This window comes from Sinohyriopsis cumingii, chromosome 18, assembly GCF_028554795.1.
Source record: "Sinohyriopsis cumingii isolate HCF-2022 chromosome 18, ASM2855479v2, whole genome shotgun sequence".
NCBI classification, from domain to species: Eukaryota; Metazoa; Mollusca; class Bivalvia; order Unionida; family Unionidae; genus Sinohyriopsis; species Sinohyriopsis cumingii.
The window spans coordinates 68,126,532-68,146,226 of NC_142978.1; the positions used below are offsets into that span (position 1 = coordinate 68,126,532).

Here is a 19,695-nt window from a genome sequence, read left to right on the forward strand (position 1 = left end):
ATAGCAAAATGACACTGTATATTGAAAACTATGACCCTTTTGGATCTTTGTAGACATAACCATTCCACTATCGTCTTTACAAAAGCATTTGGAAAGTTCAAACTATTTCTCTTCAAAATAAAGCGTGAAAGTATAATGATTACTCTGGTTTCTCTTCACATCGTATTAATCTTTCGCCTTTTACTAAAGATTACCTGGTTTCTCTTCACATCACTGGATACAAAAGGAAGGTAAGCAGTGATTCAGGAGCAAGTGGAATTCAGCTGGGAAGCCGAACCGTTTGGTGAGTCCGTTCTAATCTATCACTTTATTCTTCCTTACACGACATTGCCATTTAAATATCACAGCCCCTTTAAGGACCCTGTCGCAACACACATCACCACTACACATTAAATTCTAACGTTTACCGTATATCAGTACAAATAAGCATACTGTTTCACTCATACAAGATGAACAGCGAAGAGGTATGTAAGCAATTCTTACCCAAGCACGCCTTCACCGAAACGGAAGAAGGCAGACTTTTCACCGCAGAAAGATGGGACTATGTCCAAGCGGTAGATCTGTCCCAAGTCCATGCGGCGGAAAGACCGGCAACCCCCGAAATCCTCGGGGCACTAGCCGCCAGGGGAGTAACCCTCGAAAACATCGATTTTATCACAAATATAGGAAGAGGGATTATGCTGATCTATCCTAAAAACAAAACCAAAATAATTAATTTTGAGAGGTTTACTATAAAAGGGAAGACAGTCCTGATCACAACACCACCACCCATAACTAGGTTTACAAAAAGAAAATTCATAGAGATACACATTACCAGATACCCAAATGAGTTCCCTATGGACTTGTTTAAGGAGGGAGTTGAAGCCAGACTGGGTGTCGGAATTTGTAAGGTTAGGTGGGAGACATTGCGGGGGTTCCCGACAGTGAGAACTGGAAAGAGAATAGTGCAGATTGATGCTGCAGACGTAGATAGGGTGCCAGAGTTTTTTAAGGTACATGGTTTCGTGGTACACTCGTGGTACCCAGGGTGCAATGTCACACGCCCCTGCCTCACTTGCGGAAAAAAGGGCCACGTGAGGAGAGATTGCAGAGAGGCAAACGGACGTGGTACATATGCGGCGGCGGTGTCAAGAAGTGATGATCTGTTCGGACACATCTCCGACGATGGTGGCGATTCTGATCATGAGCCGGACCAGGAGGCTGTCAGCATGGAGCAGCCCCAGCCCCCAGCAGCTCCAGAAAAGGAGGAGGAGGAGGCTATGCAGAGTGAGGAGGAGGCGGCGCTGGAGGACGAACACGATGGTAAACGGGCGGAGTCGGGCAGTGAAAGTGTAACCGAAACAGATTACCAAACTGTAGAACCACGAAAGAAAAGAAAGAATCAGAAAACCAAGCAATCCGAATTAAATGGAACCAGGCCCCCAAAAAACAATGACAAGGAACAACAAAGAGGAAAACAACCTATATCAGACCCCACCAAAATCGTCAAAAGCAGCCTCACGCGAAATCAGCGTGCAACAACCAGCAAAACTCATATGCCCGCACAAGAGCAAGAAGCAGCACCAACAACAAGAAGCAGCACTATCAACCAAGCACATAAATATAACAACCACCAAAAACAAGGATCACCCAAACACTACACCAACAAAATACAAAACAATAACTAAAACACCAACCAAAAGCCATAACCGCTAACAAGCCACCACACACAACCACTGCCAAAACTCATAATGCAGAATAAACCCTCAGTAACCCTTATATTCTTTTTCTATGGAAATGGAGCAAGAAATACGCATTCTATCTCTAAATTGTAATGGACTAAACCATGATAAAGCCAAACAACTCGTACATTTTGCAAGAAATTATCACATTATCCTATTACAGGAAATACACGACATAAACATTCAAGTAATACAATACCTGGAAAACAATTTGGATGCTACACTCATAGTACAAAAAGATCTAATTAACCCAAGATCAGGGGTAGCTGTTATATTAAATAAGAACATAAAAAATAATAAATGGAAAAACTACAACATACCCGACACACTAAAAGGTAGGGTATTACACATTTTTATTAACAGCATACACATAATTAACATATATGCACCAGGAAATAAAACACATAGGAGACACTACTACCAAACCTTACAAGAATACCTAAGAGAATTCAACCTCGAACACATGTTGATAGCTGGAGATTTTAACTGCACTATATCAGACCTGGACCGGAAGGGAGGAATGTCTGAATTTGACAAAGAACTTGCCCCCACCGTATCCAACCTGATAGAGGAACACTCACTAACAGATTCATACAGATTCAAAAATCCAAAAGGGAATCAATTTACATATCACTATAAAAACGATGGAGCCTCGAGACTAGACAGAATATATGTAGATGACCAAAACAAGGAAAATATAATAAACTCTGAAATCCTCCCTTTTAAACTAGCGGACCATAATGCTACTTCTGTAGTAATAAAAACCCGAAACCCACACAAGTGGGGAAGGGGACAATGGAAATTAAACAATCAGTTACTACAGTTGGAAACATACCAGCAGGAAATTGCCCATATTTTGACCAACCACGATATACACTGCAATAATATAATAGAAGAATGGGAACAAAAAAAAAAGGATATTAAAAATATCTCCCAATCATATGCACTCTCCATAGCAAAAAACAAAGTGTACATTGAGAGGGAATGTCATTATATTATCCACCACCCTGAATCCACAAACAAAGATATACAAACGGCAAAAAGCGTCCTACATACACTGAAAGAAAAAGAAGAAATAGGAAATAGACTCAGAGCTGGTAAATTCCACTACATTTACAAAGAAGGGAGGCACCTATATAGGAAAGAGGAGATTAGAAAAGGTTTGGAACGAAGCATCACAGAATTAAAAGAAGGAGAAAAAGTCCTAAAACATAAAACAGAAATACTAGACTATATACATCAATTTTATGCAAATCTATACCAATCACAAAAAATACCAACATCCAATATAACACATTACATGGAAAATGTAAACTTTCCGAAACTAAGCCAGGAGAATACAGACCTATGCGAAAACCCCATCACGGAACAAGAAATAATAAACGCAATCAACCAACTAAACAAGGATAAATCCCCGGGATTAGACGGCCTAACCGCTGAATTCTATAAGACTTTCCAAAAACTACTAGCACCATTATTATGTAAGATCTTCAAGGAAATTTTCAAACAAAAAGAAATGTCCCCAAGCATGAAACAAGGACTAATCACGCTAATTTACAAAAACAAAGGGAATGCCAATGAATTAACAAATTGGCGACCAATCACTCTACTAAACACAGATTATAAAGTACTAAGTAAAATACTGGCCAGTAGAACCACCACTACACTTAACGATATAATCAATATAAATCAAACATGCGGAGGTGATGACAAAAATATTCTAGACAACACCTTATCAATCAAAACCATTATAGACTTTATTGAGAGCCAAAAGGATACCGGAGCGATGATCCTAATAGATCAAGAAAAGGCTTTCGATAGGGTTGAAAAAAATTACATAACTGAAATCCTAAAGCGTTTTAATTTTGGACCGATTTATATAGAGTGGATAGAAATCCTGTATAACAACATATCAGCAGTAGTACAAACTAATGGCGCGATTACAAACAAATTCCCGATAGAGAGATCGGTGAGACAGGGATGCCCTTTATCCATGTTACTCTATGTAATGGGCATCGAAGCGCTAAGAATCAAAATACAGAGCAATGAAAACATCAGAGGGATACATATTCCTAACCTAAAAGAAGAAATAAAGATGCTACAGCACGCGGATGACTGTACCAATTTTATAAAAGACACAACCTCATATAAACATCTAATGCAAGAATACTACAACTATGGAAAAGCATCCGGATCCCAGATAAACGATGGGAAAACCGAAATCTTGTTACTCGGGAACTGGCGTGGAAACTATGCAGGTTTACCACCTGACAAAATAAAGAAACACGTTAAAACACTCGGCATTATTTTTGGAAAAAACGCGAAACACTTAAACTACCTAAATGTACTAAACAAACTAAAAAGACAATTACTTTTGTGGAGCTCGCTGTATTTTAACCTTATCGACAGAGCCCACATAGCTAAAACATACCTTTTTAGTAACATATGGTATGAGTTTAGTGTTATAGACTTTGATATGCAGTACATTAGGAAATTCGAAAAGGTAATATACCAGTTCATATGGAATGGGAAAATACACAAACTAAGTAAACAGACACTGCAAAGGGAAAACAAGAAAGGGGGGCTTAACATCCCTATTCTTGCTATCAAACAAACGGCAAACATCATTAACAGAATACAAAAATTACAAAACCTGGACGGAAGACCATGGAAAAACATATATGTTTATTTCTTTGGATATATCTTAAATAATTTCCCAGAAATATATAAAAATAACAAACTAACAAAGAAACTCAAACCCCCAAACATCGCATATAAAATAAAAAACACAATCATAGAATACAGAATTAACAAAGAAATATGGAGCTTACAGGAAGAAAAAACATACGGATACTTACATAACATTTATACAAACCAACACAAAACACAAATAGAACATCTACACCCAGACCTAAACTGGAAACCAATCTGGGAGAAATGGGGTAAAATAAAAAACACCAACACTCAAACAAGATTATATCTATACCTACACGATGCATGGTGGACAGGAGAAAAAGCCTTCTTTAGGAAAATCGTCCCATCCATACCACAATGTATCTTATGCAACACTCAATACGATAGCAAACGACATCTAATTTTATATTGTCCAAATACAAAAACACAAAGGGATGCCATTAAACAGGAAATAAAAAATTCAATAGGGAATTTCCAGACAAAACATTTATTATACACGGACAACATAGAGGATAAAAACTTATATGATGGGATAATTCAATACATAAATAATATCGTGCAAATTAGAAACGATAAAATATGGACTACCAAGCCATCCGAATAACATCCAACATGTACAAAGAACTGACACATACACACACGCATACCTTAAAACAGTAGGCAGAAGGGGCAGCGGGCATAACTCTATTAAAGAGTTTATCCCAACGGAAACCCAAAACCCCATCCTGCGATCACAAACTAACCATAATCAGGACTGTCTACCATTATATATAAAATTCACCACCAAAACCATTTATCAACCAATTACGAAATTAAACAACACAGAAACAGTACACAGAGGAGGCGGTAGGCAAAAACCCTAATAAGGAGTTTATCTCAATGGAACCCCACCATCTCCCGCTGTGACTGTCTTATTTTGTGCAGATCCAATCCCTCCACCTATACATGTACGGTAAACCTGGCCATACTACAAAAACAACTATTTCATCCCGACTAGCGAATATAGCTATAGGCATATAACAGAAACAGATGTGAGGGCTAGAGAATTAACTCTCTTCAAGAGTTTATCCCAAGGGAATCTCAGTCAACACATCTGTAACTGATAACCCCTCCCCCCTAAACACAAAATAAACAAAGACCCACCAGAATATGCAACGCTCGCTAAACAGATATGGCCTGCTGGATAAAGTCGAGGAAAGAGACTGTCTAAATAGAGTCCATGAAGGTCCTGTCTGTACAAAATCCCACCGAAAACAACAATACAATAACCTAACCAGCCCACACACATAATTTCTATCTATAGGAACCCAACAATAAGCAGATAAGTATGCACAACAACAAAGTAAACTGCGTACATGCATACACAAACACACAAAACCACACAAAATAAAAATAAAACAAAACTAAAAAGTCCAATTTTTTAAAAGAATACATCTATTTTCATTTTTATATATAAGAAAACAAAAAAAAAAAAGGAAGAAATTATAACTAAATATGAGTAACCTCCTAAACAATACATCATATAATGAACCTGAATCCAAACTATCCCAGTAAAATCCTTTCTAGCTGATGTTCACACGAATCTTGGAACAATGACTACCAATGATTAATTACACCCCAGCCGGGATATCAATCAAACAATTTCTCCAAGTACAGATAGACCTACACCACAGGGACTAAAACCAAGTCTACCGTGCCACTACTGAAAACTAGATAGTTAACCCAAAACTCTTAAGATATGATCTAGATATTGCCAGTCTATACACAAAATCAAATGCAGTTACAACACAACACACACAAACAGCACCACACCGGACTTTAATGACTATGGCAAGTCACTCAAAAATAATAACGATAACGAAATGGGGATGGGAACGGAAACTTTTACCCTGAACTTTCGTAAAGGGAAAACGAGTACGATCCTAAGTTTCATGCATGTCGGGTTCAAGGCAAGAAAACAATCACGAGCACTAGTGTTTGCAAGTATTGACCTGAGAATGGAAACCGACCTGCCTACCGAGTGGGAACGGAGTACAACTCAGAACCCGCATGCAGGAACAACTCGAGATATATGGCGAAACGAAACAAAGATCAACCCTGACGAAAAAAGAGATAAATAAATAAACAAAAAACAAAAACAAACAAAAAAAAAGAAAAAAAAAGAAAATAAAAAAATATACAAATATAATTAAAAAAAAAAATAAAATAAAAACTTTTATATAAAACAAAATGAATAAAAAAAGCAATATCACATATGGAATCTACATATGGGAGGACAGGGGATACATAAATCACAAACTATGACTTTTAGAAACGAAAAACAGGGTGACACCTCCAACTCTTTAACAGCATCTGCTGGAACGGAGTCATGGGGTGCCAACATAAGTTACTAAAGATTACCGTGGAGAGGAACATTTAATGAGTCTATAGACCATTCTTTGAAGCCTCACTTTGGTGAGGTACCAATTCAATTAAAGTAAACCTCTTGTTCAAATTTAGCATTTTGTTCTCTTTTCTTCTAACCAGATCCAAATGGAAGATAGTAACCGATGATTATATAATCAGGTCTCAGTACTTCCAGTTCGGTACTCACAAAGGTAGTTCTAGTCTATTGTTAGAACATTTATTCCTCTCTCATTGTCATGGTGATAGAAGAGTTATATTTATGCGATTTTGATAGGGATTTAAAGGTCATTGTTTATTCTTGAGAATATGAGCTCAGGTGTGGTTTTCCATGTGTATTTTGGCGATAGTGCATAGTCAGTAATAAGGCCATGGTGATGATCCGGAAGTGAAATATGTGTTCTGTTTACATACTGCTCTGTTGACAGTCCAGCCTCTCAAAAAAACCTTTGGCAAGAACTTCACCGTGAAGGTATTTTTAGATTAACATATGATTTGTACTGATTGTCACACAGTGGAAATGTCAGCCTCGAGAACCAAATGTAGAGAACATATAACAAAATTAATTGTGCTATGTCCTGTCAGTGCAGTATTTGAGTAAAGATTAAACTGGTATTAAATCTTTATTATTAATGAACGACACATGAAATTTCAATATGTTATGTATATTGACTTTGAAAAACAGTAGAATGAAATTAGAAATAAAAAGTTAAGTTTTATTTTGAAAAATTTAAATGAAATTTAAAAAGAAGTATAAAAAATTAAAACATTTACTCCAAAATATATAATATTTGTTGAAATGATATTAAATGATATCAGCATGTAAATATTCCTACACCATATATAAGTTCCAATGTTGGATATTTGTCAAATTTTGTCAGAGAAAATATCTTTGTAAGTCAAAATGAGACCATCATTTAAAATACACGAAGACAAAATTCCAGTTTGTATTGGTCATTCAAAGTATTTATTAGGGGTCCAAGCAGTTAATTTATGAGTTTATCATGGGGTCACTTCCTGAGTAACACATATCTGCTTGTATGGCCTTCAGTAATTTTTTACAAACATAGTTATAGGGTATTTAGTGAGAGGACAGAGATGAAAACTTTATACTAGAACCTAGTCAAGTTCTCTACTAAATCATTTTAAACTGTCCCAGAATGAAATACAATTCAAAGGGATAAAATATACTTTCCCCATGTATATTACCCTTGGATGTAAGAAAACAGCAAAATAATATAAGCTGAACACAAAATGCATTCCATTGTATTGTTCAGTTTGGTTACGATATTGATTGGTGTAGTGCAGCATTGTGGCCTATATGATGTTATGGGAATGCTGATGATCCATCTTGCTTTATGCATTATTAATTACTAATAATATTTGTTAACTGACACTCTAAAGATTGCATAAGAAATATTCAAACAGATTATTTGAATTCAACTTTGTACAACTGATTTTGCGATAGCTACATATCCCACATGAACAAATATTCATATATTTTAGAATGTTTGGGATCAAACGTTCACATTCAGTACATCATATAGGCTGACATTGTACATATAGTGAATCTGTAAGGCCCATTTCTGGCTGTGTGCGCTGAAAATATCCCAAAATGTTATTTTCATCATGAGTAGGCCTATGTATGATAACATATTTCAATTTAGTACTATGACAGTGTGCAGTATTGTAGCATCAGCTGATATCTGATTCCATTGAATCATTGAGTTTAATAATTGGTAACCAACACTCTTAATGATAAATGTTGAAACAGATCATTTGAATTTTGTTTGCACATTTGATCTTAAGAAGTACATTGTATATGTCCCACATATGTAAATGTCCATCCTGGTTTTCACGTTTTGGGGATCAGAATTTCACATTTAGTTGACGATATAGGATTTATTGGTATCTATAGTTGATCTGTGTGGCCACATTTTGCTGTATTCATCTGCAATATCCAAAATTGTTATTTCCCTCATGAATAAGATCGCTTATAGTCATATATTTTAATTTATTACATTGTCGCTTGACTTTCCTGTATACTGGTATGTACTAATGTTTGCACCAATCATCAAACCTCACAGCCCCAACATTGCCTTAAACTGTATGATACATAGTCTACCTGATTTGCTATTTAACCTGTAAATGGCTAAATATGCTTCTAGAAACCCCATATATTTTTAGGATGAATTTATCACTTTAATACATGGTCATCGCTTCACCTTTTTGAGTGTCAGTCTGTCATGTTTAATATTTTTCCCATGCTTGCAACCTTAATGTTATTTTGAAATCACCATATCGAACACATTTTAAATTCATTTACCTACATCTTACTGTTTTCTAGAATCAAGTGAGACATGTTATATCTTTTCAGGTCTAACATTGTATCTGGAACAAAATGTTAGAGTTGGATCAGTTTGGAAGCTCTCCAGTAGTCCGGTGGTGATAGCAAGGTTTCATAAGGACATGTGAAGTGTACTGTCATAAGTGACCATGATTAGTTCATATCACCACACTGATATATAGCACCACAAAGACATGGCTTAGGTCTTCATGAGAGAGAATAACACCATTTTTCAGTAAGGTAGAGCCTCCCTAGAAACTGTATTTTCCTATCCCATTGTCACCTTTTGTAGTTATTGACATTGAAATGGAATGCATTTTTGCTATACAACATGGTAGTGGTCCCATCCGAACTTTAAATCTGAGTGCGCTATTACTTATACAAACAACTGCCTACGTACCTGACACAATATGTGGAACATAGCACCTGTCACTGTTTCTTTAGTGTCTACACCTATATGCATCTGGACAGGCATATTGCGGTTTGCTGCCAAAATCACTATGAGCTGTGTTGCTTCACTAACCCTGGGAAAAATGATATCACTTGTACAGACTTAAGCTACCATTTGTTTTAAATACCATGTATTAGTCAACTTTGCTGTCTAAAATTTGTCAAACTGAATTTTAAAACTTGTAGGAAAATTTATATTTTCAATAAAATGTAGTTTTTAAAATTTAAATGTTTATTTAAATTTCCTTTATCAATAATTTCAAATTGTAAACATATTCTCAGAGAGGCCTTGTACATTCAGGTTTTCATTGCATTGAAAAATTCTTATAATTAAGGAAGATATAGCAAATTAAGTTTTGGTTTCTCAAGAGCACTTGGACCAAAATTTGCACCCTGTGGAACACCAGCACTACACACTTTCTGAAAGGTGTCACGTGTCTTGTTTGTAATAAAATTCAAAAAGACTTCATGTATAAAATTGAAATAGGTGTGGCATGCAAATATAAAAGTTTGACTAAAATTGGCCATAACAAATTGGGCCTGTCAGGAATCAGGTCACAATTAGTACATCCAGTTCAGTACCAATAGATGTAGTTCAAGTCTATTTTTAGAATATTTCTTCCTCTCATTTTGGTGGTGACAGAAGAGTTATATTTATGCATTTTTTAGGGATTTAAGAAGTATTGAGAAACAAATGTAGAGAACATAGAGTAAAATTAATTGTGTTCTATGTCCTTATGGATCTGACCTTGTTCGATTTATTGACAAATGGAGTTTATCAGGAATATTATGTTCCCTGAATATTACTGGACCAGAAGTATGTTAGTTATCACGTCACTTTCTCGCATCATACCTTCTATTTTGTCCTCTTTATCTCACATGTATATGGTATGCATGTGTGTTTGGAAGTAAGTAACATTATCTTATGTTTATGAATTTAGCATTTGATGTGATCTTATTCAAATACATGTATGTAGATGCACGTTTGCTTTTTAGACCAACAAGTAGATCTCCGCCTTTTCTTCTTTTTTCTCCCCTGACATTACCGGTAGTGTCAGAAAAAAACAAAAGAAGCGATGATCTACTTGCTGGTCTAGTTTGCGTGGAATATGTATGCAAATGTATGTACAAGTATTATATTTGCATATGGTCATCCAAAGTGTATCAATTTAGCGTTCATATATATACCAATCATGTGCTGCAAAATGGCATTAAACCCAGTAAAACCAATCTGAATAATCAATCCGCTAATAAAAAGAGGCGTGATCTAACGATTGTGGACTAGATGTATCAAAGTTTTGGAAATTAAGATCTGTTAAGTGTATATTTGAAACTCGTCTGCAGTAAAAACGCCCTGTGTATATACATGCACGAGTGTGTGTGTGTGTGTGTGTGTGTGTGTGTGTGTTTTGACTGAAAATCAAAGAACCGAAGGTACTGTAATATTAATTGCATTTGAAAGATGCAAGTTGTTTTTTTCTTGTTATTGTTGGAAAATGGCGTCAAACTCACAACATCACGCTGAATATGAGTAAACAGTGTGTGTGTGTGTGTGTGTGTGTGTGTGTGTGTGTGTGTGTGTCTAATATCAACGAACCTAAAGCACCATAAGCTTACGTCCATGTGAAAGTGGCAACATGGTTGGGGTTTTTTGTTTGTTTGCTGTGATCTGTTCATTATTTTTTTCTCTACCTATGAGCATGTGCCATGGTATTTTTCATCTTCGAACTAATTCTAAGAAATTAATAAATTCTTTGGGAAAGGCTTATTACATCGGCTTTACAATTTCATTAATGATCAAAGCTGCTCAGATTTGCTCCTTGAGGCATCTAACGAAACCAAATTAAAGCAAAACAGACGAAATAACATTAAGGAAATTTTTTTGACTATGGCTGCCTAAAAATAATTCAAAAAGAACAATCTTAAAACCATTCACATGTCACAGAGTACCAGCAAGTTTTAATATACAACTTTGGAGGCCTCGTATTTCTAGCTACTTTTATGTATTTGTGATTGAAAATCTCTAACGAAATCTGAGTTGTTACTTACATAAACTTTGTATTACTATTATTTTTGATGGATAGTAACACCGGCTGCATTCATTTAAACTCAAAACATACAAATCTATGAAAACGGCATGACACGTTTCCGACAGAAAATAATTTTCAATGCTGGCGATGTATCACAGCAGGTGACATACCTTAAAAGAAATGAAGAATTTACACGTAAGTATTAAGGTTTTAAATGCTAATTTTAAACTACATGGAATTAAACGGGAACCCGGATGGCCGAGTGTTCTAAAGCGCTCGACTTTACCAATCACTGCCATCTCATCTCGATCCACGTGGTTCGGGTCTCGGGGTCGGTCTATGTGTGTATATGAGAAAGGTTGCCATTAGCCTCTCGTGAGTCGGTGGCTCTTCCCGAGGTTTTCTCCAGTTTCTTATGCCACTATTTATACTGGCCGCCATGTATAGCCTATCACGTGCTGAAAAATGGCGTTATTCCCACAACAACAACATGGGAATATGTTATGCGCCTTTTTTGCGAGTTGGATCTAACAGTTTTAGCAGTAGGAAGAGAAACTCATTGATGCTCATTTTACAAAGAGTTTTCAATTTAATTTTCCTGAAATCTATACCTCAAAAGCCGAAATCTAAGCTGCGTACCACTACCGAAACGAGAGAGGAAACAATGCTCTAAATATAGACTGGGACTACTTTTGTGGGTACTGATCCGGAAGTAATAATTGCGACTCAATTTCATTAACGGCAGCCTAAACATGTCTGAATCTTTACTTAACCATGTGTGGACCACCTATTGGAATTGTACCAAACGCAATAAAGACAGTTAATGGTCTAAGCTTGGTATAACATACCCTAGTTTGCTAGTACATATGCCAGGTTTAAGGTCTACATTGCTCTCCTCGGAGAAGACAGATGATATCCCAAACATCTGAAACATCCACACGTTGCATTAATCTAAAATGGAATTTTTTTTCTTCAAGTAAATTTTGATTTCCTATATGAATAAAACACCTGTTATTTTTTTCCAAATTAGTAATCTTTTCCTGATGTATAAATAGGTAGTTATAATCCATCTCGATAACTCGAACATCTAACGAATGTGGATTACATCCCTTTCACTGTCAAATTAACTCCCCCTGCCTTTTCCACGACAAGAAATATAGAAATATTAATTAGTATCCTTTCTACCAGTATAAAGAAAATAAATGGGTTTCACTGAAATTCAAAACAGCCAATAGCAAAATGACACTGTATATTGAAAACTATGACCCTTTTGGATCTTTGTAGACATAACCATTCCACTATCGTCTTTACAAAAGCATTTGGAAAGTTCAAACTATTTCTCTTCAAAATAAAGCGTGAAAGTATAATGATTACTCTGGTTTCTCTTCACATCGTATTAATCTTTCGCCTTTTACTAAAGATTACCGTGGAGAGGAACATTTAATGAGTCTATAGACCATTCTTTGAAGCCTCACTTTGGTGAGGTACCAATTCAATTAAAGTAAACCTCTTGTTCAAATTTAGCATTTTGTTCTCTTTTCTTCTAACCAGATCCAAATGGAAGATAGTAACCGATGATTATATAATCAGGTCTCAGTACTTCCAGTTCGGTACTCACAAAGGTAGTTCTAGTCTATTGTTAGAACATTTATTCCTCTCTCATTGTCATGGTGATAGAAGAGTTATATTTATGCGATTTTGATAGGGATTTAAAGGTCATTGTTTATTCTTGAGAATATGAGCTCAGGTGTGGTTTTCCATGTGTATTTTGGCGATAGTGCATAGTCAGTAATAAGGCCATGGTGATGATCCGGAAGTGAAATATGTGTTCTGTTTACATACTGCTCTGTTGACAGTCCAGCCTCTCAAAAAAACCTTTGGCAAGAACTTCACCGTGAAGGTATTTTTAGATTAACATATGATTTGTACTGATTGTCACACAGTGGAAATGTCAGCCTCGAGAACCAAATGTAGAGAACATATAACAAAATTAATTGTGCTATGTCCTGTCAGTGCAGTATTTGAGTAAAGATTAAACTGGTATTAAATCTTTATTATTAATGAACGACACATGAAATTTCAATATGTTATGTATATTGACTTTGAAAAACAGTAGAATGAAATTAGAAATAAAAAGTTAAGTTTTATTTTGAAAAATTTAAATGAAATTTAAAAAGAAGTATAAAAAATTAAAACATTTACTCCAAAATATATAATATTTGTTGAAATGATATTAAATGATATCAGCATGTAAATATTCCTACACCATATATAAGTTCCAATGTTGGATATTTGTCAAATTTTGTCAGAGAAAATATCTTTGTAAGTCAAAATGAGACCATCATTTAAAATACACGAAGACAAAATTCCAGTTTGTATTGGTCATTCAAAGTATTTATTAGGGGTCCAAGCAGTTAATTTATGAGTTTATCATGGGGTCACTTCCTGAGTAACACATATCTGCTTGTATGGCCTTCAGTAATTTTTTACAAACATAGTTATAGGGTATTTAGTGAGAGGACAGAGATGAAAACTTTATACTAGAACCTAGTCAAGTTCTCTACTAAATCATTTTAAACTGTCCCAGAATGAAATACAATTCAAAGGGATAAAATATACTTTCCCCATGTATATTACCCTTGGATGTAAGAAAACAGCAAAATAATATAAGCTGAACACAAAATGCATTCCATTGTATTGTTCAGTTTGGTTACGATATTGATTGGTGTAGTGCAGCATTGTGGCCTATATGATGTTATGGGAATGCTGATGATCCATCTTGCTTTATGCATTATTAATTACTAATAATATTTGTTAACTGACACTCTAAAGATTGCATAAGAAATATTCAAACAGATTATTTGAATTCAACTTTGTACAACTGATTTTGCGATAGCTACATATCCCACATGAACAAATATTCATATATTTTAGAATGTTTGGGATCAAACGTTCACATTCAGTACATCATATAGGCTGACATTGTACATATAGTGAATCTGTAAGGCCCATTTCTGGCTGTGTGCGCTGAAAATATCCCAAAATGTTATTTTCATCATGAGTAGGCCTATGTATGATAACATATTTCAATTTAGTACTATGACAGTGTGCAGTATTGTAGCATCAGCTGATATCTGATTCCATTGAATCATTGAGTTTAATAATTGGTAACCAACACTCTTAATGATAAATGTTGAAACAGATCATTTGAATTTTGTTTGCACATTTGATCTTAAGAAGTACATTGTATATGTCCCACATATGTAAATGTCCATCCTGGTTTTCACGTTTTGGGGATCAGAATTTCACATTTAGTTGACGATATAGGATTTATTGGTATCTATAGTTGATCTGTGTGGCCACATTTTGCTGTATTCATCTGCAATATCCAAAATTGTTATTTCCCTCATGAATAAGATCGCTTATAGTCATATATTTTAATTTATTACATTGTCGCTTGACTTTCCTGTATACTGGTATGTACTAATGTTTGCACCAATCATCAAACCTCACAGCCCCAACATTGCCTTAAACTGTATGATACATAGTCTACCTGATTTGCTATTTAACCTGTAAATGGCTAAATATGCTTCTAGAAACCCCATATATTTTTAGGATAAATTTATCACTTTAATACATGGTCATCGCTTCACCTTTTTGAGTGTCAGTCTGTCATGTTTAATATTTTTCCCATGCTTGCAACCTTAATGTTATTTTGAAATCACCATATCGAACACATTTTAAATTCATTTACCTACATCTTACTGTTTTCTAGAATCAAGTGAGACATGTTATATCTTTTCAGGTCTAACATTGTATCTGGAACAAAATGTTAGAGTTGGATCAGTTTGGAAGCTCTCCAGTAGTCCGGTGGTGATAGCAAGGTTTCATAAGGACATGTGAAGTGTACTGTCATAAGTGACCATGATTAGTTCATATCACCACACTGATATATAGCACCACAAAGACATGGCTTAGGTCTTCATGAGAGAGAATAACACCATTTTTCAGTAAGGTAGAGCCTCCCTAGAAACTGTATTTTCCTATCCCATTGTCACCTTTTGTAGTTATTGACATTGAAATGGAATGCATTTTTGCTATACAACATGGTAGTGGTCCCATCCGAACTTTAAATCTGAGTGCGCTATTACTTATACAAACAACTGCCTACGTACCTGACACAATATGTGGAACATAGCACCTGTCACTGTTTCTTTAGTGTCTACACCTATATGCATCTGGACAGGCATATTGCGGTTTGCTGCCAAAATCACTATGAGCTGTGTTGCTTCACTAACCCTGGGAAAAATGATATCACTTGTACAGACTTAAGCTACCATTTGTTTTAAATACCATGTATTAGTCAACTTTGCTGTCTAAAATTTGTCAAACTGAATTTTAAAACTTGTAGGAAAATTTATATTTTCAATAAAATGTAGTTTTTAAAATTTAAATGTTTATTTAAATTTCCTTTATCAATAATTTCAAATTGTAAACATATTCTCAGAGAGGCCTTGTACATTCAGGTTTTCATTGCATTGAAAAATTCTTATAATTAAGGAAGATATAGCAAATTAAGTTTTGGTTTCTCAAGAGCACTTGGACCAAAACTTGCACCCTGTGGAACACCAGCACTACACACTTTCTGAAAGGTGTCACGTGTCTTGTTTGTAATAAAATTCAAAAAGACTTCATGTATAAAATTGAAATAGGTGTGGCATGCAAATATAAAAGTTTGACTAAAATTGGCCATAACAAATTGGGCCTGTCAGGAATCAGGTCACAATTAGTACATCCAGTTCAGTACCAATAGATGTAGTTCAAGTCTATTTTTAGAATATTTCTTCCTCTCATTTTGGTGGTGACAGAAGAGTTATATTTATGCATTTTTTAGGGATTTAAGAAGTATTGAGAAACAAATGTAGAGAACATAGAGTAAAATTAATTGTGTTCTATGTCCTTATGGATCTGACCTTGTTCGATTTATTGACAAATGGAGTTTATCAGGAATATTATGTTCCCTGAATATTACTGGACCAGAAGTATGTTAGTTATCACGTCACTTTCTCGCATCATACCTTCTATTTTGTCCTCTTTATCTCACATGTATATGGTATGCATGTGTGTTTGGAAGTAAGTAACATTATCTTATGTTTATGAATTTAGCATTTGATGTGATCTTATTCAAATACATGTATGTAGATGCACGTTTGCTTTTTAGACCAACAAGTAGATCTCCGCCTTTTCTTCTTTTTTCTCCCCTGACATTACCGGTAGTGTCAGAAAAAAACAAAAGAAGCGATGATCTACTTGCTGGTCTAGTTTGCGTGGAATATGTATGCAAATGTATGTACAAGTATTATATTTGCATATGGTCATCCAAAGTGTATCAATTTAGCGTTCATATATATACCAATCATGTGCTGCAAAATGGCATTAAACCCAGTAAAACCAATCTGAATAATCAATCCGCTAATAAAAAGAGGCGTGATCTAACGATTGTGGACTAGATGTATCAAAGTTTTGGAAATTAAGATCTGTTAAGTGTATATTTGAAACTCGTCTGCAGTAAAAACGCCCTGTGTATATACATGCACGAGTGTATGTGTGTGTGTGTGTGTGTGTGTGTGTGTGTTTTGACTGAAAATCAAAGAACCGAAGGTACTGTAATATTAATTGCATTTGAAAGATGCAAGTTGTTTTTTTCTTGTTATTGTTGGAAAATGGCGTCAAACTCACAACATCACGCTGAATATGAGCAAACAGTGTGTGTGTGTGTGTGTGTGTGTGTGTGTGTGTGTGTGTGTGTGTGTGTGTGTGTGTGTGTCTAATATCAACGAACCTAAAGCACCATAAGCTTACGTCCATGTGAAAGTGGCAACATGGTTGGGGTTTTTTGTTTGTTTGCTGTGATCTGTTCATTATTTTTTTCTCTACCTATGAGCATGTGCCATGGTATTTTTCATCTTCGAACTAATTCTAAGAAATTAATAAATTCTTTGGGAAAGGCTTATTACATCGGCTTTACAATTTCATTAATGATCAAAGCTGCTCAGATTTGCTCCTTGAGGCATCTAACGAAACCAAATTAAAGCAAAACAGACGAAATAACATTAAGGAAATTTTTTTGACTATGGCTGCCTAAAAATAATTCAAAAAGAACAATCTTAAAACCATTCACATGTCACAGAGTACCAGCAAGTTTTAATATACAACTTTGGAGGCCTCGTATTTCTAGCTACTTTTATGTATTTGTGATTGAAAATCTCTAACGAAATCTGAGTTGTTACTTACATAAACTTTGTATTACTATTATTTTTGATGGATAGTAACACCGGCTGCATTCATTTAAACTCAAAACATACAAATCTATGAAAACGGCATGACACGTTTCCGACAGAAAATAATTTTCAATGCTGGCGATGTATCACAGCAGGTGACATACCTTAAAAGAAATGAAGAATTTACACGTAAGTATTAAGGTTTTAAATGCTAATTTTAAACTACATGGAATTAAACGGGAACCCGGATGGCCGAGTGTTCTAAAGCGCTCGACTTTACCAATCACTGCCATCTCATCTCGATCCACGTGGTTCGGGTCTCGGGGTCGGTCTATGTGTGTATATGAGAAAGGTTGCCATTAGCCTCTCGTGAGTCGGTGGCTCTTCCCGAGGTTTTCTCCAGTTTCTTATGCCACTATTTATACTGGCCGCCATGTATAGCCTATCACGTGCTGAAAAATGGCGTTATTCCCACAACAACAACATGGGAATATGTTATGCGCCTTTTTTGCGAGTTGGATCTAACAGTTTTAGCAGTAGGAAGAGAAACTCATTGATGCTCATTTTACAAAGAGTTTTCAATTTAATTTTCCTGAAATCTATACCTCAAAAGCCGAAATCTAAGCTGCGTACCACTACCGAAACGAGAGAGGAAACAATGCTCTAAATATAGACTGGGACTACTTTTGTGGGTACTGATCCGGAAGTAATAATTGCGACTCAATTTCATTAACGGCAGCCTAAACATGTCTGAATCTTTACTTAACCATGTGTGGACCACCTATTGGAATTGTACCAAACGCAATAAAGACAGTTAATGGTCTAAGCTTGGTATAACATACCCTAGTTTGCTAGTACATATGCCAGGTTTAAGGTCTACATTGCTCTCCTCGGAGAAGACAGATGATATCCCAAACATCTGAAACATCCACACGTTGCATTAATCTAAAATGGAATTTTTTTTCTTCAAGTAAATTTTGATTTCCTATATGAATAAAACACCTGTTATTTTTTTCCAAATTAGTAATCTTTTCCTGATGTATAAATAGGTAGTTATAATCCATCTCGATAACTCGAACATCTAACGAATGTGGATTACATCCCTTTCACTGTCAAATTAACTCCCCCTGCCTTTTCCACGACAAGAAATATAGAAATATTAATTAGTATCCTTTCTACCAGTATAAAGAAAATAAATGGGTTTCACTGAAATTCAAAATAGCCAATAGCAAAATGACACTGTATATTGAAAACTATGACCCTTTTGGATCTTTGTAGACATAACCATTCCACTATCGTCTTTACAAAAGCATTTGGAAAGTTCAAACTATTTCTCTTCAAAATAAAGCGTGAAAGTATAATGATTACTCTGGTTTCTCTTCACATCGTATTAATCTTTCGCCTTTTACTAAAGATTACCGTGGAGAGGAACATTTAATGAGTCTATAGACCATTCTTTGAAGCCTCACTTTGGTGAGGTACCAATTCAATTAAAGTAAACCTCTTGTTCAAATTTAGCATTTTGTTCTCTTTTCTTCTAACCAGATCCAAATGGAAGATAGTAACCGATGATTATATAATCAGGTCTCAGTACTTCCAGTTCGGTACTCACAAAGGTAGTTCTAGTCTATTGTTAGAACATTTATTCCTCTCTCATTGTCATGGTGATAGAAGAGTTATATTTATGCGATTTTGATAGGGATTTAAAGGTCATTGTTTATTCTTGAGAATATGAGCTCAGGTGTGGTTTTCCATGTGTATTTTGGCGA

General features: G+C 35.3%; 2 non-coding genes across 2 annotated transcripts; both read left to right on the forward strand.

The window, feature by feature from the left end:
• The first annotated feature begins 13,015 nt into the window (after nt 1-13,015).
• Nucleotides 13,016-13,131, forward strand: LOC149776890 (U5 spliceosomal RNA). The gene has a single exon (XR_016416424.1). It is a non-coding gene; the product is annotated as a U5 spliceosomal RNA (small nuclear RNA).
• Nucleotides 13,132-19,290: 6,159 nt separating this feature from the next.
• LOC149776891 (U5 spliceosomal RNA) lies at nt 19,291-19,406 on the forward strand. Its single transcript, XR_016416425.1, has one exon. It is a non-coding gene; the product is annotated as a U5 spliceosomal RNA (small nuclear RNA).
• Nucleotides 19,407-19,695: the final 289 nt, after the last annotated feature.